The sequence below is a fragment of the Triturus cristatus genome, chromosome 9 (genome assembly GCF_964204655.1).
Source record: "Triturus cristatus chromosome 9, aTriCri1.1, whole genome shotgun sequence".
In the NCBI taxonomy this organism is placed as follows: Eukaryota; Metazoa; Chordata; class Amphibia; order Caudata; family Salamandridae; genus Triturus; species Triturus cristatus.
Genome location: NC_140592.1, coordinates 380,455,381 through 380,476,926, shown reverse-complemented (window position 1 = coordinate 380,476,926; position 21,546 = coordinate 380,455,381). Strand labels below are relative to the sequence as shown.

At 44.9% G+C, this 21,546-nt stretch overlaps 1 protein-coding gene across 7 annotated transcripts in view; it reads right to left on the bottom strand.

The window, feature by feature from the left end:
- The window catches only part of BICRA (BRD4 interacting chromatin remodeling complex associated protein), a 464,194-nt gene that overhangs the window by 89,223 nt on the left and 353,425 nt on the right, over nt 1–21,546 (bottom strand). The window lies entirely within an intron of this gene.

The following is a 21,546-nucleotide window of genomic DNA, read 5'->3' as shown; positions in this document are numbered from 1 at the left end:
GTGTGCGCACCAAAAGGGTGCATAGGTCTGTATATATGTTGTGATCACCGACATTTCTCTTCACAGGAAGGGCTATGCTTACAGTGAAGAACTCCCAACATGTAGCTTCCAGCTACCCTGTGGCCATTTCCCTGCCCTTCTGCTCCGCTCCTTTGAGTGCCATGGATCCCCACAAACACTTCCTACTTCCAACAACGAAGATCTACACTTTCCACCACTCCTCTCACCTAATGGCTGACGACCACAATCTCTCCTTACATCATTTGCCAGAGTTGGATCCAGCTTGTGTTAGCAAACTGAATGTGCCCTGGGACTCACAATTCAGCTGCTTTTTTTGCCAACAGGCACATACTATTGTGAGCTACAATGTCTTGGCAAGTATCAATAAACTGTTCCGAAAATACATTCTGCTTTGCAGTATCTCACTCCTATCCCCCCCCCCCCCCCCCCCAAAGTACCACTAAGTCTAACAAGTACGCAAGTACACATTATGAGATTTAGAATAAAATAACAGGGATTTAAATATAAGGCCTAATGAAAGGGTATTTTTTGTGATCTTTTCTGTTGCTGAAAACTTGGAAACATCATGCCACCAGACAACAGCTAAAGGAACAGAAATAGATCACCAGTTTCTAGGGTTAAGTAATAAACCATGTGCGCACACAGCCCACACCACCATATACTTGTTACGAGTGAGCCAATGTGGGCCACTCATTTTACTTTTAGAGCATTCACTGGTTTTAACTTCAAATGAAGGCCCAGTATGTCCGAGTTCTGATGGGTGAATTAAACTCAAGAGGAACAGGTCCCTCAAGCAAAACACATCAAACAAGGTTACCAGCAAAGAAAACTGGAGGTCACCTAACTGTAGGCACTGTGTATACTCACAAGTGGCTAAATGTTCCACCTGACCATTGCCCAATAGGGCAAAGATGTCCTGAACCTCCTGCAGATGGAGAAGTCACTCATGGTTGAAAATATGATGCTGGATCAAACTGGTGGCTCTCGTGTGTAGGGAGCCTGGCAGATGGTTTGCAACTATCTAGACTCCACGCACTCTCGCCCAGGTCCTGAGCCTCAACGCTTAACGGCAGAGAGGCTGAGACTCCATGACTCCCTGCTTCTTTTTAAACCACATCAGGTTGTGTTGTCTGTCAAGAGCTCCACCGTGTGACCTAGAAGGGTGGGCAGGAACGTTTTGAGAGCCAGGTAAATTGTTCTCAGCTCCAGAAAATGGATATGTAATCTTTACTCGACCAGAGGCTGAATGTCCAGTTCTTCCACATGTGCACCCCACTTGAAAGTGGAGGCAACCGTCACTACTTAAAGTCACTAAATTAATCTCAAAGCCCAGGTAGAGGGGCACAGGACAGACCGGCGTAACTTGAAGCAATGTGTAAAGTGTTTATGCAGTACCAAAACCATATTAAAGGCAAAATGCAACTCAACATAAATTCCAAACCGAATTAGATAAACAGAGTAAAATGTAATAAAATACTAAAATACCAAAACTCCAAGAAGGGATACTGTACATATGATTCTTTTAAGGACAGGTGCCAAAAAGCGCTAAGCATCAATGGTAGCCTATTGTCTGATAGTCTATGCCAAAAGCAGTGTCCAGTCCAGGTTCAAATGCCACTTGTCAAGCAGGGCAGTTGTAGGAAAGGCCTCTTGCAGCTTATTGTATCCTTGTAGCGTGAACAAGAGGTCAGTCTTACGACCCTTGGAGTTCTTTGTTATCCTGGGTACAAGAGTGATTATGTCCAGTTCTTCAGGGCTCCTCTCAGGTCACAAAGAGCAGGTCCAGTCATCATCTGTTCTTCCTCAGAACTAGAAAATATTATGAAGCGGGTGGTTGGAGGTGCTACATTTATTCCTGGCACCAGCTAATGGGTGGGGTTGACTCCTGGGCTCCTCCCTAACCAATGGGGTAAAAGTTTCCAGGGACAGCTCTACTTTCTTTTTCAGTAGTTCTTGTTTACCACACTGGAAAATGTCCAAAATAACATGTGTTGTGTAGGGCATTTTCAAGATGGGGAAAATCTTCTGCCACACTAAACGTGAGCTCAGAGGGCAGTTGACTATGGTAATCCAAGTGTCCCCCCACATCTAACACTAAAATCCAGTGTACCCACAACAAACTCAGAGACAGACATCTGTAGGACAAAGGCAGAGCTCTTCAACTAGGGAGGGGATCCACAAGAATTGTGTTGGCATTCTGCTCTCTTTCAAGTGTGCCCCAGGAGTTACATATGCCTCAAGCAGGATTTGACAATGTGGTGTTACAGGAAGCCCATAGCCTCACAACTGAATACAGAATTCAGAGAAGACATCTTTGCCCATTAAGGTCAGCCTATTGTCTATTCCTGGGAAGCATTTGACATTCAGTTAACATCTATTCAAGGATAAATACAGCAGAGAATGAGCTGGCAGAGCCTTATGCTAATTAACCTTCTGATAGTTCAGGCAGGTAAAGGGTAACTGTCTAAAAGTTTCTATTTTTAAATATTTTCTTTAAACAAAATAAAAAAACCTTCACCATAGAATTTGATTTAAAAAAAATAAAAAAATATATATATATATACACACATATATACATATATTCTACTGGCGGTCGCCAGTAGAGGAGTTATAGTTACAACCTAGTTTCCATAGGAAATCTCAAAATTCTATTTTGAATAACTTTGGCGCCGGTTGACGAATCCTCGCGAAATTTTCAAAACAAATGGGGCGCTCCGTTCAGCTCCTACCCTGAAAGTCTCGGGGTGATTAGTCAAGCGGGGGCCGAGAAAAAGGGGGGGGTCCCAAAACGCGTTTTCCCCATGCATTTTTCCATAGGACCTTTAGTCGCAGCTACAGCCCGAACGGCTGAACAGAATTACGTGAAATTTGGCAGAGAGGTAGCCATAAGGTCAAGGAAGTGCCTTTTGCAGGTCTGGTGTAAATCTGTTCAGTATTTCCTGAGAAAATAGCATTTAAAAGCATATCAATATCTATACGCGCGCACCCTGCCGAGCGCAAGCGCAATTCTGATTGGTTGTTAGATGTCGGTAAACATTCGAATCGGTCGAAACCAGGAAGTGTCGGCCGCCATTTTGTCTCTCGCAGTCTGAGGGGGTGAAAAAAAAGGTGGAGAACGTGAAAAGGGGGCAGAGTGGACAGTTCCTGACCCCCTAGCCTTGGTCAGGGGGTCACAGAAGGACCCCCAAGGGAGAAAAAAACATTTTTTTTTTAAATCGCGAGGTGCGCGCACGGCATGCACTGCGAACCGTGGGTGCTCGGTGCACGAAGCGCGTCGAGCGCCCACAGTGCGCGCATGGTGAAAAACCTGAAAAAATAATAATTAATAAATACATAACTTGGCATTTAAAAAAACGTACAAATTCACTGAAAAAACCATAGGTTTCACACACGTTATAGTTACGAATTAGCATTTAAAAAACCTTGCAAATTCACTTAAAAAAACCATAGGTTTCACACATGTTATAGTTAGCTGGACATTTCACTCGTAAAAAACCAATGAAATTCCCCCGTTATAGTTAGTGCAGGCAACTATAACTCACGCGACCGCAATCCTCTGCTGATGACGTCAGATATTACATCACTGATGACATATGTGTCTTTATGAAAAATAAATATTTGTGATACATGTATAGCTAAAGATTAATGGAAGAAGACATGGGTAAATAAGTGTCTAAATACAGTGATGTAATATTTGACGTCATCAGCAGAGGATTGCGGTCGCGTGAGTTATAGTTGCCTGCACTAACTATAACGGGGGAATTTCATTGGTTTTTTACGAGTGAAATGTCCAGCTAACTATAACATGTGTGAAACCTATGGTTTTTTAAGTGAATTTGCAAGGTTTTTTAAATGCTAATTCGAATATATATATGTGTTTAATTATTTTTCTAGCTGTTCCCGTTCCAGAGATAAGGTATAAATATTCTAATTTGTATTTTGGTTTTCTACACAGGACAGCTAGGAATGCCACAGCAAAAATAGCTTTTTGGGCCTAGTTATTATAGTAGACATGTTAAAAACAAATTCTCCACGTCCCACTTTAAAATACCATACGTTCTTCCTTGTGGGCCTACACAGGGGTGGCTACCTCTCGATTAGGTTATTTGAGCAGGTTGCATTGCAGGGTTTACACTGCTGCAGTCAAGCTACATTGGTAGGCCTGAAGCCATTTTTTTGTCACACTAGTGGATGGCACATTAAGTGTTGCAGTCCACAAGTGGCCATTAACTTTTCATACCATGGGTGTATTCGAACACCATGTACCATGGCCTTTTAGAAGCGTCAAACAGGCCAATCAGGATTAGCAGATGTCGTCATGTTTTAGGGGCCAGAGCACATAAACTGGGCACTGGAGTGCCATTATGAAAAGCCTAAAAACAGGCAACAAAATAGGTCCCAGCAAAAAATGAAAAAATAGGGACGACCACACAGATGAGGTGGATTTCCTACTCAGGAGAAGGGAGTGTGGACCTAAAAAATTAAGTGTCAAGAACTCCTAGAGCAGGCAATCAATTAGGTTACATTAGGTAACTGCAGGGATGAATGTGGGTTTCTCCTAAGCTACCAAGATTGACTCCATTAAGGCACAGTTAAAAAAGAGCAGAGGTTCAGACACTGCCAAAGAGGGCTGTACTAGATCTGTGAGGATGTTTGATTTTGCCTCCACCAAAGATCTTTACTTACCTTCCTTAGGAATGCATTAAAGAGGCCTCCTCAGTGGGAGAATGCCCCAAAGGGCACTCCATCTCTATTTCCAGAGGTGTCCAAACCGTTGGCGTTCTGAAGCACCAGATAGTCTGTTGTATCAGATTAGTAGGAAGTATAAAATGATCTGCCTCACTGATGTGGTCATCATCGTGTGGTATGAATAGCATCTGAATACGATCAGAATCTGAACCGAAGATGTCATCTAGTGTTGGCAAGAAAAGGAGTTACTTACCTGTAACTACGGTCTCTCCAGGTTTGGTATCTTTCATAGATTCACATGCTTGAATCACTGTTGTCTAAGTGGGAATCCCCGGTATCATTACAAAAGCACTAAATGCTCTACCACAGGCTACCATGAAATGAATAATCACTGCAATAGCCTATCTACATTCTTTTTTTTAAAGAAGAACTGATCCCTTAATATACATTGGATCCTTGGAAGAGTGTTTGTATTTTTACTCCGTCCTTGGGGTTACTGCTTTACACATAGCAGGTTTGTTGAAGGCCTACTTCCCCATGTCCAGCACACTTGGTAGCATGGGTAGGAACTGGCTTCTTGTCAGTGATGGCAACAATGTCTCCACGAGGAAGCAAGATTTGGGTTTCTCTTCCTCTAGCTGCACATATGTGTCTGCAGCCCTTTTGATGACTTGGTTGTAGATCCCAATGTCGTCCGGTGGCAAAGGCCTCGAAGGATAGGATTCTACCCCCTCTTCCCGTGATTCAGCGTCGAGATCTTGCCACTGCAAGTCCTGCACCGCCGAGGATGTCGAGCCCTGGTAAGTTCGTTAGTCTTCCTCACCTTCGGCATTGCCGTAATACAGCTCTCCTTCACCTGTTCCTCGACAGGTTCTGGTGTGGTCGGTGGTTGAATTTTCTCGACGCACCTTTCGGCTTCTGCCGTGGGTTTCGACGGAATAGTGAAATGTTTCATCTTCTCGTCGAAGTCCCTCTTGCGTTGCAATATGCTTGCCATTTCCGCCTCGAGCCTTTTTCTTTTTCATCTCGGACGCGTGTTCGGCATCCAGAGTTTCGGCTTTTCTCTTCGCGGTTGTCGAAGTCGTAACCACTTTCAACCCTTAATTTTTCGACATCGATGCGTCCCTTTCATGACTGCTCTTCGACGCCTTGGCCTTTTTGGGGGGTTTTCACCATCTGGGAGTCATTGTCGAAGGAACAAACTGGCTTTTTGTCCTTGGATGCAGTTGCGGTCGTCGAGTGTTTCGGCGGCAATGCTCCTTTCGAAGACTTGACTCACTTTTTCGGGTATCAGTGGAGTGGCTGGGGTTCGACGACTCTTACCTCCTTCGGCGTTTTCTTTTTGACCTAGACGACTATGGCACCTCCGGTCCTTCGGCGATGTGGTCTTCTCCACTGGAGAGTCCTAAATTTCGGCGCGATGGAGGTGTCCCCTGCATGCTGTAGTTTGCTCTTCGTTGCCTCTCTCTTAGTCTGAGGGTCTTCGGATTGAATGCCGCGCAGGCTTTTCAGTCCTCACTTCGATGGTCGAGCGGCAGGCAGAGATTGCCAACTGGGTGTTGGTCCTTCTGAGCGTACTTGTGGGGGCAGTTGGCGCAGAATTTAAAAGGAGTTTTGTACATCACCGTGCCCAGGGAGCCCCCTGTGTGCGCATTCTCTGTAGAAAACATCAAAGTTCTGTGTTTTACTCCTCTTTCGTTGTCCGGTTACGTGGCTCGTACTCCGGTATGTTCTCAGGTGATTTCTTGATCTTCCCTTTGTATTCTGTGGATTTTTCTCTCCAAAGTTGTGGAGCTCCTTCACTGACAATCCAGATCCAACAACGGAAAAAAAAATCTGAAGATGGCGACCAAAGGTGGGAGCTTCCGGAGGAAGAGCATCAACGTCACGAAGGACACCAAATGGTGGTATGTCGACACCCACCAGGGCCACGAAAAAAAAAAAAAGAGAATAAATACAACAATTCCGGCCCCAATCACTATATGAAGGAATAATGCACAGCATAGTGAATCCAGAAAGATTCACGCTACAAAACTAATCAAATGCCTGCACACTGTAGAACACTCCTAAGAGAGGCTCATTATTTCAGAATTTCAAGCACCAGTGAAATAAGAGTCATTCTAGGGAAAATAAGGGAAGCCTCTCAAGGGAGGAGGGTGGGTCGCATGTGAATCTATTAAAGATACCGATACTGGAGAACAATAGTTACAGGTAAGTAACCCATTTTCTTCTCCAGTATAGGATCTTTCATAGATTCACATGCTTGAATCAGAATAGCAAGCAGTATTTGCGTAACATACAGATATAAAAGCACCCTTAGAGGATGGTGAGTAACAATTTGATACATATTAGCATCTGTATAATGTAATACCTGTATGTATATAAAAGCGAAAAACAATATAAGTATATAACATGGCATGAAATAAAACATATATACACACAAACAAAAAGAGGACGAAAAAACGCTTGTCCTACAACTGAGTCACTGTAGCTTGCTAAATAAAGGCAGTAGTGCTGACGGTAAAAATGAGTATTCTTCCACATCGCTCTTGTAGTGTGCTTTTAGTTCTGCGTTGAAGTGGTTTGCCTGCTTTAAAATGGCAGAGCTGGATGGTGGCAGTGATCAAACGTGCAATAGTGGTCTTAGTGACTGAAGTACCTTGCTTAAATGGACCATAAGATACCAGTAACTGGTTAAGTCTTTAGAATTTGTCAAGTCCGTTGTAGATAAAATTTGAGACATCGCTTCATGTCTAGAGTGTGCCAAGATTTTTCAGCAGGCGTAGATGGGTTTGGAAAAAAGGTACGAAGAATAATAGGTTAGTTGAGGTGGAAATGAGATGGGAACTTAGGAATAAATTGTGGATTAGTCCTGAGAAGAACAATTATACGTGAGGTGCAGATAGGGATGTTTGATTGTGAGGGCTTGAATTTTGCTAACTCTCCAAGTGGAGGTGAGAGCTAACAGTAAAGTGGCCTTTCAAGTAAGATATTTGAGTTCTGCTTTGTGAATCGGATTAAACTGTGGTTTAATAAGTTGTGCAAGAAAGGTGTTGAGACACCACTCAGGAGGAGGAGGAGGTTGAATTGGGGGAAAAGCTCTAAACAATCCCTTCATGAATGATTTCACAATTCTTGCAGAACAAAGGGACAATGAATTGGAAGAGTGTCTCTAACAAGAAATGACAGCTAGATAAACCTAGATAGAAGCATGCACAAACTCCGATCTAGCAAGCGAGAGAAGGTAAGGTAAAATTTTCTCTGGTGATGAGTCGATAGGATGGATATTGCTTCGTGAACACCATGAACAGAAGCGTTTCCACTTAAATTGATAGGTTTTATTTGTGGAATCAGTCCTTGCTTTCGATAATAGTCCCCGGCAGTATTGAGGAATTTCTAGATCCTAGAATTCGATGAATTCAGGAGCCATGCATGCAACTGGAGAGAGGCAGGATGTGGAAGAAGCATCTGGCCTTAGTTCATGGTCAACAGATTTGTTGTTACTTGGAGACGATAGGATTGAGATTCTGAGAGCAGAAGAAGCTCCGTGAATCAGTGCTGGCGAGGCCAGTGCGGAGCAATGAGAATCAACCGGCAAGGCTCTCTCTTCATCTTCATGAGAATCCTGGGAATGACGGCGCATGGGGTAAAAGTGTAAGCAAAGGTCCCTGACCATCAAATTGAAAATGCCGAAAACCCTCTGAGGTTTTCAGCTGGCGAAGAACCAGCCTTTCCGATTCTCCAGCTAGCCAAAGAGATCCAGGTTTGGCTTGACCCATCACTGGAATATGGATTTGAGGATTGATTGAGCTCCTATTTGTGAAAGGTTTGAGTGGTCCTGCTCAGAGTATCCGCAAATTTGTTCTCTACCCCTAGCAGACGTTCCGCCTTGATGGTTATGCAGTGTGAAAGAACCCATTTCCATATCTTTTGAGCTTCTAGAGACAAAATGTGGGATCTTGTACTTCCCTGCTTATTGAGGTAATGCATGCAGATGGTGTTGTCTGTTCATATATGGACAACAGATCCATGGGAGGAAGGATTGAAGCACCAGAAAAATGGCTCTTAATTCTAGGAAATTGATGTGCACTTTTGATAGTGGCGTACTCCATCTGCCTCAAATTTGAAAATCCTGAGGATGTGCTCCCCAACCCTTCAGAGAAGCGTCCTTGGTGATAATGAAATCTGGAACTGGAGAGAGGAAAGTTAGCCCTGAAGAGAGATTATTGGAGGACTGCTACCAAAGAAGCGACTTTTTATTGTTGGTGCGATTCGAAAGAGATCGCCGAATGATCTGGTTACGTGAAGCCATTGACCATCCAGCTGTTCCTGAATGGGTCTCATCCCGAGATGGGTGCAAGGAACTAAGAGGGTGGCTGAGGACATTATGCCCAAGTAAAGATTTGAGGAAATGTACAGAAATTAGCTCTCTTTTAGAGAGAGTGTGAGCTAGGGACACCATGCTTCTTTGTCTTTCCAATGACAAGAATACCTTGCACTGAAGAGTATCCACAGTTGTCCCTAGAAAGGTTATCCTCTGAGTTGGTGAAAGGAGAGACTTTCGGTAATTTACTGTTGACCCCATAGAGTGGAATAGCCGAAGGAAGGTGGACGTGACCTCCGAAACCCGTTGAAGAGATGGTGCTTTCACAAGCCAGTCTTCTAGGTATGGAAAAAGTTGCAGACCTTTTAATCGGAAATGTGCCGCTATTGGGGCAAGGCATTTGGAAAAGATTCTGGGAGCCGAGTAGAGGCCGAAGGGTAGCAACATGAACCAATAGTGAGCTCCTGCCACAGTGAAACGGAGAAACTTTCGATGTTTGGGGTGTATGAGGACATGGAAGTACGCATCTTATAAATCGAGGTTGGTGATAAAGTCTGCATGTTTGAGCAGCTGAAACACCTCCTGGAGTGTGACCATACGAAAGGGTTTTTTCTTCAGGCACTTGTTGAGTTTTCTAAGGTCCAGAAAGGGACGCCCTACTCCCAACTTTTTCTTTACTACAAAAAAAGCGAGAATAAAAAGCCATTCCCTTTTGAGAATTTGGAACCTCCTCTACTGTCCCATTTGCAGCACGGCGAATGCCTCCTTCCTGAGTAGACGAAAATGAGATGGGACGGAAGTAATGCATGTGGTGGATAAGGAGGTGGAATTGTGGCAAACTCCAAAGTATGGCAATATTTGAGAAGACCTAGAACCCACTTGCCGGCTGTCATTTGCTGCCATTGTTGGTAGTAGTGAGAGATGTGTGCCCCACATGTATGGGAGGGGAGAAGGATTTGTTGCAGTCTGCAAAGGAATGTCATTGCTTTATGACAGTGTCTCGACTCTACGGGTGGTTTGGGTCTAGGCTGCTGTCTGGAGTATGCAGAAGCTGGTGGTGGACGATGGCTTTGATGTTTCCGATCGTTGGTACAAAAGGATTGATATGCCTGAAACGATTGGTATTTTTGGTAACCACCATGAAAGGAGTGGGCACCCCTTCTGTGAGCTCCCCTAAAAGGTGTTTTCATGCATTGGAGCATTAAGTAATCATCCCATTCGTTGGCAGCTGAATTGTCTGGAAGTTCTCATTACTCTCTATCATCATTGGAAGATGTATTTTGCCTGGGTGGCATAGTTATGTCGGAAGGTGGCGTAATTCGAGGTGTGGTAGGAGGCATACGAAGCAGAGATGCTGGAGGTAAAGGTGCAAGGGGAGGTGGAACCGTTCGCGTAGAAGAATGAAAGCGTGTGTGATAGTCCTGCAACATTGCCTGCAGATCCTGCACTAAGGCTACAGGAAGCTGAACCATGGGATCATGTACAGGACCCATGTATTGCTTAGATTTGCCTGAATAACACGTATAATGATAATCCAAAGCATAAAACACCTCCTCCTCATCTACCTCTTGGTAAATGATGTGAAGTTTTGACAGGCTAGGAGCTGGTCCGAAAAAAGCCCATCATCAGATTCCTGGCCATCCAATAAATGGCTAGGTGGCAATGGAGAAATTAGTGCTGATTTTGAAGAAAATGTCCCAACGGTGTCGTCGACGGTGGAAAATCCGGTGTCAGCAGTAAAGATGAAGGCCTCTTTGATTTTAATAGTGGAGACATCGACAAGGTTTTCGTCGACAGTGGTGGTGGTGAGACAGCTGTCAACGATAAAGGGCAGTCATCGATGTCGTCTTCGTGGATGTATCAGATACATAGGTCGGTGTCGACGGATTAATGGCCATCAATTAGGTCATCACCGATGGAGCAGTGGCTGTAAGCGAGGAGGCGGTTTCCTTGACTATAGTTGACAGTATTGCCATAGACGGCGGTAGGGTCGTCAATGACTGGGCAGAAAGCGACGATGGCTCCAATGGAGGTTACGTGATTGCTGACGTGGATTTTTTCATTGACGAATGTTTCACTGGTGCTTCAGTCGTCAACAAATATTTCATAGCTATTTTAATCTTTATCAATGAGGAATGAGAAGAGGAGTTTTCAGATTTTTAAGGCAAAACAGAGGCTGAAGTCGAAGGGTCAGACTGAGCCGCAGAGGAATCAAATGTTTTCCTTTTTGTGAGGTCTTCAAAGATTCTTGGGCGTGTCTTGTATGTAGCCTTCTTATGGTGCTCTAGAGACTCCTGTTACCTTTGTCTCTTCTAAGGTTTTTCAAGAGAGGCATAGGCGCTCACACTGCCCTCCTCGTCACAGAAAACATCAGATTGGTTTTAAGTCTTTGTAGCCATATCAATAATCTTCCTTCTCTGTCCATAAAAGTTTTAGTAGAAAAGGTTCTACAAATGTTGCAGTCTTTAACTTTATGGAGTGGATGCAAGCAATAAATGCACTACTTATGTGAAGCTTTAGCATGCAGTCGTTTCTTACCACAAGATCCACATGATCTGAAAAGTCCTTTTATTAGAGGATTCTGACATGGTAACAGCAGAAAGTGGAAAAACACCAAAGATGTTGAAGAAAAAAAAAAGCAGAGCTCAGAGAGACTCCCTCTCAGACGACGTGCGGTAAAACATCTGAGGGAATCTGCCTCTCTTGGGAGTGTTCTACGGGGTGCTGGCATTCGACTTGTTATAGTTCAACTTTGGTGGTGATTTTTTTTTTTAACACAAGAATGTAGCTAGGCTATTGCAGTGACTATTCATTGCATGGTAGCCTATAGTATAGCATTTACTGTTTTTGTAATGATACCGTGGGATTCCCACTTCAGCAACAGTGATGAGTTAAGCATGTGAATCTATGAAAGATCCAATACTGGAGAAGGAAAATGCTACTTACTAGTATGCATCTGTTCTTGGCATGTAGAGCTGTAGATCCACACACTTATGCATAGATCACAATCTGGTGTTGGGCCCGGATGTTTGCACTTTGTTGTTGTCCTGGAAAGTCTTTGGAAGTCACGAGGTCGGTGACTCCTCCTTTGGATCGTATTGCGCATGGGCTTCGGCTCCATCCTCGGATTGTTTTTCGCCAGCAGGGAAAGATGGAGCGTAGTAGAAACAGTGAAGAAACCCATGTGTGGTGTAACTAAATAAGATAGACTGGAACAGATACAGGTAGCCGGGGAGGCGGGTGGGCGTGTGTAGATCTGCAGCTCTACATGCCAAGAACAGATGCATACTGGTAAGTAGCATATTCCGTTCGAGGCACATGAGCTGCAGATTACACACTTTTGCATAGACTATATAGCAGTTCCCAACCTTAGCGGCGACCACCGGTATCTGTTGCAGTGGTTTGAAATAGTGTTTTTAGTACAGCCTGGCCCACACTAGCTTGTTGCTTGGTTTGCACATCTACACAGTAGTGTTTAGAGAAAGTGTGCGGTTTTGACCATGTAGCTGCTTTGCAGATATCATCTAATGGGATGTTCCCTAGAAAAGCCATAGAAGCCCCTATCTTCCGTGTAGAATGGGCTTTAGGGGGAACGGATAGCGTTCGTTTTGCTTTGTGGTAGCAAATCTGGATGCATTTTACAATCCACCTAGCTATCCCTGATTCTGAGATAGGGTTGCCCTTGTGTGGTGGAGAGAAAGAGACAAACAGTTGTTTGGTCTTTCTGAAAGGTTGTGTTCTTTGGATATAGTAAAGTAAGGCTCGTTTGACATCTAGCGTGTGTAGAGCCCTTTCTGCAACAGTCTGAGGTTGCGAAAAGAATACTGGTAATTCTACAGATTGGTTTAGGTGAAAAGGGGAAATGACTTTAGGTAAGAATTTTGGGTTGGTACGGAGAACAACCTTGTTCTGGTGCATTTGAAGAAAAGGTTCTTGTATGTTAAGTGCTTGTATCTCACTGACCCTTCTAAGGGAAGTGATGGCTACAAGGAAAGCTGTTTTCCATGTGAGAAATTGCAGTTCGCATTTATGCAAAGGTTCGAAGGGAGGCCCCATTAGTCTTGTGAGAACGATATTTAAGTTCCACACAGGTGAGGGTGGTGCTCTGGGGGGAATTAGTCTTTTTATGCCTTCCATGAAGGCTTTAATGGCAGGTACTCTGAAAAGTGATAGGTGCTGCCTGTTTTGTAGGTAAGCTGCAATTGCTACGAGGTGTAGCCGAATGGAGGTATATGCTAGATTACACCTTTGTAGGTGGAGTAAGTAGCATATAATGTGTTGTATAGACACGTCTAGAGGATTGATTGTGTTATGGCAATAAACAAGAAATCTTTTCCACTTGGCAGCGTAGCAGGCTCTAGTGGTAGGGCGTCTAGCTTCTCTGATGACGTTCATACAGTCAGGGGGAAGGTTTAGGTATCCGAATTCTAGGATTTCAGGAGCCAGATCGCAAGGTTGAGATGAGCTGGGTCCGGGTGCCTGATCTCTCCATGGTTCTGGGTTAGGAGGCATGGTGAGAGGTGTAGCTTTTGGTGTGGTACTACCGAGAGTTCCAGCAACGTGGTGTACCACAGTTTTCTGGCCCATGTTGGAGCTACTAGGATCAGCGTGAGGGAATGCTGTTGTAGCTGTCGCACCACTAATGGAATGAGTGGGAGAGGCAGAAAAGCGTACGCAAATTTTCCTGACCAGTTCATCCATATCGCATTTCCTTTGGACAATGGGTGTGGGTATCTGGCGGCGAAGCTTGGGCATTTTTTGTTTTCGTGGGTGGCGAATAGGTCTATTTGTGGATGCCTCCACGTTTGAAAGAACGGGTGAAGAACCTGCGGGTGAAGTTCCCAATCGTGGATCTGTTGCGTCTGTCTGCTGAGCAGATCTGCCATGGTGTTTTGAACTCCTGGGACATGTTGGGCTAGGAGAAAGATTGTGTGTGGAATTGCCCATCTCCATATACTCTGTGCTAGTTGAGAGAGCTGTGGAGAGTGTGTGCCGCCTTGTTTTTTAATGTAATACATGACCGTCATGTTGTCTGTGCGAATGAGGACTGCCTTGCCTAAAATCTGTCTCTGAAAGGATTTTAGGGCTAGAGATTGCTAGTAACTCCAGATGGTTGATACGGAGTAACTTTTGTTGCGGCGTCCATGTGCCCTGCACTGTGAGGTGTAATAGATGAGCTCCCCAGCCGGAAAGCGATGCGTCTGTTAGTATTATTTGTGGAACCGGGTCCAGGAACGGTCGACCTTTGGAAAGGTTTGTGGTGTTCCACCACTGCAGAGAGTGATGGGTGCAACCGTCTACCAACACCAGATCTGTCAGTTGCCCCTGGGCCTGGTTCCATTGGCGCGCTAAGCACTCTTGGAGTGGACGCATCTGGAGTCTTGCGTGGGGCACTATGAAAATTCAAGAGGCCATCATCCCTATCAGTTGCATAAACACTCTTGCTGGAAGGGAGGGTTGAAGTATGAATCTTGGTCGCAAAGCCTGAATGCTTGCAATCCTGTCCGGATTGGGGTAGGCTATGGCTTTTGAGGTGTCTATAGTGGCACCGAGGTATTGTTTTATGTGGGATGGTGTTAGTAGGGACTTTTGGTGGTTCACCGTGAACGCTAGTTGGTGAAGTAGTTGGATTGTAGTGGCGGTGTGGTGTACACATTGGTTGTAGGACGTGGCTTTTATCAGCCAGTCGTCCAAGTATGGGAAGACGTGAATGTGCTGTCTTCTGAGGTGTACCGCCACTACCGCTAGGCACTTGGTGAATACCCGTGGTGCTGTTGTGACTCCGAATGGGAGCACCTTGAACTGGTAGTGTTGCCCGTCCACTACAAATCTGAGGTACTTTCTGTGAGCATGGTGTACCGGAATGTGGAAGTATGCGTCTTTCAATTCCAGTGTGGTGAGGAAGTCGTTCTGGGAGAGGAGCGGAAGCACCTGCTGAAGCGTTACGATGTGAAAATGGTCTGAGTATGTATGTGTTTAGGGGCCGGAGATCTAGAATAGGTCGTAGAGTCTCGTCCCTTTATGGTATTAGAAAATATAGGGAGTAGACCCCTAAGTTTTGCTGATTGACGGGAATTTGTTCTATTGCCTGTTTTTGTAGGAGGGAGATTACCTCCTGTTTTAGTAATGTGGAATGTTCTTGTGACATTGGGCGTTGCCTGGGTGGAATGTTTGGGGGGGGGTAGATGTTAACTCCAGGCAGTATCCTGACCGAATAATTTGGGTCACCCATTTGTCTGAGGTGATGGTCTCCCAGACATGAAGGAAATTTTGTAGTCTGCCCCCGACCGGAGTGGGATGGTCTGGAGGGAGCGGGGGGGAAGTCATTGGGTAGGCGGTGTGGCAGAGCGGGCGGTATTTGTTTTGCCTCTGCCTTTATTATTATTTCCCCTGTAGCCGCCTCTTTGATAACCCCTTGTGAAGGTGGACTGAGTGGGGGATTTGTAGGAAGTGGACGCGCTATCTGAGAAGTAGCCTCTAGATGTACTCCGAAAGGAAGAGCGGCGAAAGGAGCGCCTAGGAGGGTGTGATTGCAGGGCTCCCGTGGATTTCGCCGTATCAGTGTCCTCCTTCATTTTTTCGAGGGCCTAATCTACCTTTGGGCCGAATAGGTGTCCTTGGTCAAAGGGATGATTTAGGATGGAGGCTTGTACCTCTGGTTTGAAACCTGATATTCTCAGCCAAGCATGGCGACGGAGGAGGACGCTAGTATTAATGGCCCTGGAGGCTGTGTTTGCTGCATCTAAGGCACAGCGTATGGAGGTGTTAGTTATTGTCTTACCCTCTTGAATTAATTCATTGGCCCTAGTTTTGTATCTTTCAGGGAGGTGGTGCATTATGGTTTCTAATTCATCATAATGTGCCCTATCGTATCTGGCCAATAGCGCTTGGGTGTTGGCGATACGCCATATATTGGCTGCCTGTGACGCAGTGCGCTTTCCTGACGCGTCCAGTAGCTTTGACTCTTTGTCAGGTGGTGGTGCTTCGCCTGACGCCTGGGAATTTGACCTTTTTCGTGCAGTGGAAACCACTAGGGAATCTAGTGGCGCTGGCCCTTTGATATAGGCAGGATCTGTGGGGGCAGCTTTGTACTTTCTCTATACGTGGGTTAATGACCCTGGCCCTGACTGGGTCCTTAAAAACCTCTGGCGCATGTTTTGCCACCCCCTTGAGCATAGGTAGTATGGAGCTAGACCTATGTGCGGTATCAAATGTGTCGAGGAGGAAATCCTCCTCCACTGGGTCAGTGTGTAACTCTACCCCGTGATAATGTGCCGCCCTTTGAAGTAGGTGGTGGAAACCTAATGAGTCTTCCGGTGGAGATGGCCTGGAAGGGTAAAGGTCATCTTGTGGGACGTCTGGAATATCTGGGTTATTGTAGTTGTCCCATGGGTCTGGGGATCCTGTAGGGGTGGGGTCTTGGGGCACATCCCCTGGATCGTGATATGGGTCCCCCTGATAATCATCGTCTGGAGACGGGGTAGGAGAGCGATGAGGTGGGGGTGGAGAAAGCGGAGGGGGCGGAGGTGGAGAGGGTGGAGGAGGTGGGGAAGGTATTCTGAAAGGGGAGGTAGCAGAGTCCTTCCTCTTTGGAGGTGGAGGCGGAGCCGGTTTGTCCAAATGTCTCTTTTTGGAAGAGAGTGCCAAATGTCCAGTTTTTGGATCCTTGGTAAGAGTTTTTTGTAAGGGATCCGGTGTAAATAGTTCCTGTGACTATGTTTGGTCCGTCGGCGCCAAAGTCTTCGGGGCCGATGACTTTTTAGGCTTGTCCGTGCCAGTTTGCTTAGCACTGTGCTTGGGAACCTCCGATTTGTTGGTCGGCGCCGAGGTGGGCTTCGGCGTGGAAGTGTCGGTGTCGAGGGCCTTATGGGGTTTGGTGGGTACCGAAGATGGCGTCGGTACGTAAGCGCTGGGTTTCGACACCGAGGACTTCGGTGCGAAGCTCGGTATCGAGGTAGAGGCCGGTTTCTTTTTCGGTGCCGAAGTGTGTTTCTTGGCACCGCTGGCAGGCTGGCTGAAGCCCGAGCCGCCAGAAGGCTTATTTGGCTTCTTCACCGGGCCCGAAGGTGGGGTGTGTGAAGCAGTGTCTCTGGTCTTGCCTAGGCCCGGAGGCGAAGGCATGACAGAAGCCTTTTTGGGTGTCGGCGCGGGTGTGGGGGGGTGGGTATATTACTCACGACCCTCTGCGCCGGAGTGATGTCCTCCACATCGGAGTCGTCGGCTTCGGAAGCACTGACGAGGTCCTCTTCGGTGCACTGCTGTCCCGGATCTTCGATGTCGTCTCCGAAGATGTCGACTGGAACAGAGGTCGAGGAGTGTGCCATGTTTCGTCTGGCTCTTCAGTCCCGAATAGTCTTTTTCGATCTGAAAGACTTACAGTCTCGAGCCTCGTGTTCAGGGGAGAGGCAGAGGTTGCACACCTCATGAAGATCGGTGTGGGGGAATTTGGACCCACATCGAGGGCACTTCTTGAATTGAGTTCTTTCCATCAGCCGGGACCAGAGCTTGGGTAGGCCCGAAGGCCGCCGTCAACGATTGGAACCGAAGATTTGTCGATGAGAAGGTGCGTTGATTGAGGAGATCGCGATCGAAACAATACCGCGATGTGAGGTGAGGATTCCGCTTCGATGGTCGAACTGGAAATGTTCGGAACCGGAGCGCGAAGATTACATCCGAGCCCGATGGCGGAAAAAAACAATCTGAGGATGGAGCCAAAGCCCATGCGCAATACGATCCAAATGAGGAGTCACCGACCTCGTGACTTCCAAAGACTTTCCAAGAGGAAAAACAAACTGCAAACATCCGGGCCCAACACCAGATGGCGATCTATGCAAAAGTGTGTAATCTGCAGCTCATATGCCTCGAACATAGTGTTTCAAGTACAGCTTGGCCCACACTAGCTTGTTGTTTTGCCTGCACATCTACACAATAGTGTTTTGTGAATGTGTGCGGTGTAGACCATGTAGCTGCCTTGCAGATATCATCTAAGGGAATGTTTCCTAAAAATGCCATTGAAGCCCCTATCTTTCGGGTAGAGTGGGCTTTAGGGGGGATAGATAATGTACGCTTTGCTTTGGTATAGCAAATTTGTATACATTTGATAATCCACCTTGCAATCCTAGATTTTGATACAGGATTGCCTTTATGTGGTGGTGAGAAGGATACAAAAAGTTATTTTGCGAAAAGGTTTTGTTCTGTCAATATAATAAAGGAGTGCTCTTTTTACGTCTAGAGTATGAAGAGCTCTTTTTGCGACTGCTTGTGGTTGCAAGAAGAATACTGGCAACTCAACAGACTGATTGAGATGAAAAAGGGAGATAACTTTAGGGAGGAATTTGGGATTTGTCCTTAGAACCACTTTGTTATGATGGAGTTGTAAAAATGGTTCTTGAATAGTTAGTGCTTGTAGCTCGCTGACTCTGCTAAGAGAAGTAATGGCCACCAGAAACGCGACTTTCCATGTAAGAAATTGTAGCTCGCATTTATGCAGAGGTTCGAATGGAGGGCCCATTAGTCTTTTGAAGACAATGTTTAAATTCCAGGTGAGGGGAAAAAAATCCTCATCCCTTACTCGTCATTTAATAAGCATATATTCTTCTTATACTAGTTCTGGCCCAGAAACAGGGGGAGGGGGCCCCTATCCCCCTAAGTTGAAGTAAGTTTTTTGCGGGTGTATCTGGGCTAGAGTATAAATTTCCGTTGATTAGGATAAAATATCCGATTGATACAAATGGATCAGATGATGAAGATAAGATATTTGTATTTTTTATTAGTAGCTGAAAAAGAAGAAAGGATGGCACAGCCAACACGTGTTTCACCCTCTAATTGGCCATCAGGCCTGGGGCTTCCTCAGGGCTGTACATAGACAAAGTAACATCAAGGGTTGATTAAGACAGGGTATGGTTAGTCATGTGTAAATCATGTGCATAGTAGTGGGTGGTAAGTGTAGAAGCGAAGCGTAAGAGGGAATAAGTAAGGGAAGAGGGAGAAGAAGGAGTGAGAAGAAAGTGAGAAACGGGTCAGAGTTGGGGTGCGAGGGATTGACAAGGTTTAATTAAGTCAAGTTTGTGGTATGAGTTGCAGCGGAAATGTATAGGTGAGGGGGAGTAGAGGTGTAGTAGAGCAGTTGTGTAGAATAAAGTAAGTTTAATAAGAAAAGGATAGGGGTGTGATTTGGATAATGAGAGTGGGAAAGGAAAAGTGGATATATTGGGCGAAAGGAGTCAACATATTTAAAGTCCATGTCAAGGAAGGTAAATGTAACAATTGCGACAGTTTCAGCACAGTAAATTTTGAAATACAAACGCATCAAAAAAAATTGAGAGAAAGAAAATGGGTATAAACATTCAAGGAGTGGTGCGCATATGCGAGACAAATTACAAAAAACAATTTCCGGTTGTCAGGGAGCATGGTTGCGAAGAGAACATAATCACAAATACATCGTTGTTTGTAGTCAGAAGATCATATAGAGACAGAAGAGGATAAGAATAGTATGTCATATAGGAGCAGGGTGGTCAAAAGGAGTCAACAGTATTAAATACAGTCATCGAGCGTGCAAAAAGTTGTGATGAGATAACGCGGTCATGTGACGTATAGAAACAAAAATCAACATTCGAAAAGTTGTGGATATTTACAGTTCAGCATTACGGGTATATGTTTAAACAAGGGCAAAGTGTCAATTGCCATGCAAATATAAGAGATAAAAGTATAATTACAGTATGGATGCGCATCAAGGTGGCCCGGTCAGGCACGAGATGAAAAAGAGGAAAGTTAGCATTAGTTAAGACTTAATATGGGCGAGTAAATCGGTGCGTGGCGCCAAAATGGTGAATCAGTGACTTAGTGCGAGTCGAGGTACTGGCGCTTCATTGGTCGCAAAGCATAGTCATTACGTATTTCAAGAATAGTGTGACATGCAAAAATAGAATGGAAATGCTGCAATTTTTGCAGGTATGGAATCCTGGGGGCCTGTCCAGGAATGTAGTGACCATGTTTCGTTTGTCTACAAATTCTGATTTGCACAGCATATCCTTCAGATTAGGTGCGCGTCTAAAAGTCATTTCTGGGTATGTTTTGAGATCATGAGTGAGGTTTGGTGTTTGTTGTAATAAGTGCCAATGTTTCTTGAGGCTTTTTCTGATTTGGTGATGGCCGATATTGTAATCAGTTATAAAGCGTATTGCTGAATCGTTCTTTTTTTCTCCTCTGTTTTGTCTGAGCATCTGTTTTCTCTCTATTCTGGCTACTGTAGTCATTGTGTTTTTTACCTTGAAGCCGACCGGATCCCACGGGGACTTAGAATACTTATCTTTCCCCCATCGGACACCATTAACCCCCAATACATAAGCAAATGGGAAGAGAACCTCAAGGAATGCTCTAATAATATGATTAGACAATTAATCGATCACTCACAAGAAGAATACAACCTTGCTAAAACCGCTCTATATTCCATTTGCAATTGCTCACTATATCAGCTCAAAGCATGCGTATGCCTGCATTACTCTCAACACTGATTTGAACTCCGTACAGGCCAATATTCACGTCTTGTTTTTACCACCTACAATATATGGATAATTTAAGAGCACCGCTTTTACTCGGCGACAGTCTCACTTTCAAAATCACTTGCTTGCGTCTATGACATAGACCATACCTATCGATGTGCTATCAATTGTATAACTATACTTCCATTCTATTTTTGCATGTCACACTATTCCTGAAATACGTAATGACTATGCTTTGCGACCAATGAAGCGCCAGTACCTCGACTCGCACTAAGTCACTGATTCACCATTTTGGCGCCACACACCGATTTACTCGCCCATATTAAGTCTTAACTAATGCTAACTTTCCGCTTTTTCATCTCGTGCCTGACCGGGCCACCTTGATGCGCATCCATACTGTAATTATACTTTTATCTCTTATATTTGCATGGCAATTGACACTTTGCCCTTGTTTAAACATATACCCGTAATGCTGAACTGTAAATATCCACAACTTTTCGAATGTTGATTTTTGTTTCTATACGTCACATGACCGCGTTATCTCATCACAACTTTTCGCACGCTCGATGACTGTATTTAATACTGTTTAATCCTTTTGACCACCCTGCTCCTATATGACATACTATTCTTATCCTCTTCTGTCTCTATATGGTCTTCTGACTACAAACAACGATGTATTTGTGATTATGTTCCCTTCGCAACCATGCTCCCTGACAACCGGAAATTGTTTTTTGTAATTTGTCTCGCATATGCGCACCACTCCTTGAATGTTTATACCCATTTTCTTTCTCTCAATTTTTTTTGATGCGTTTGTATTTCTAAATTTACTGTGCTGAAACTGTCGCAATTGTTACATTTACCTTCCTTGACATGGACTTTAAATATGTTGACTCCTTTCGCCCAATATATCCACTTTTCCTTTCCCACTCTCATTATCCAAATCACACCCCTATCCTTTTCTTATTAAACTTACTTTATTCTGCACAACTGCTCTACTACACCTCTACTCCC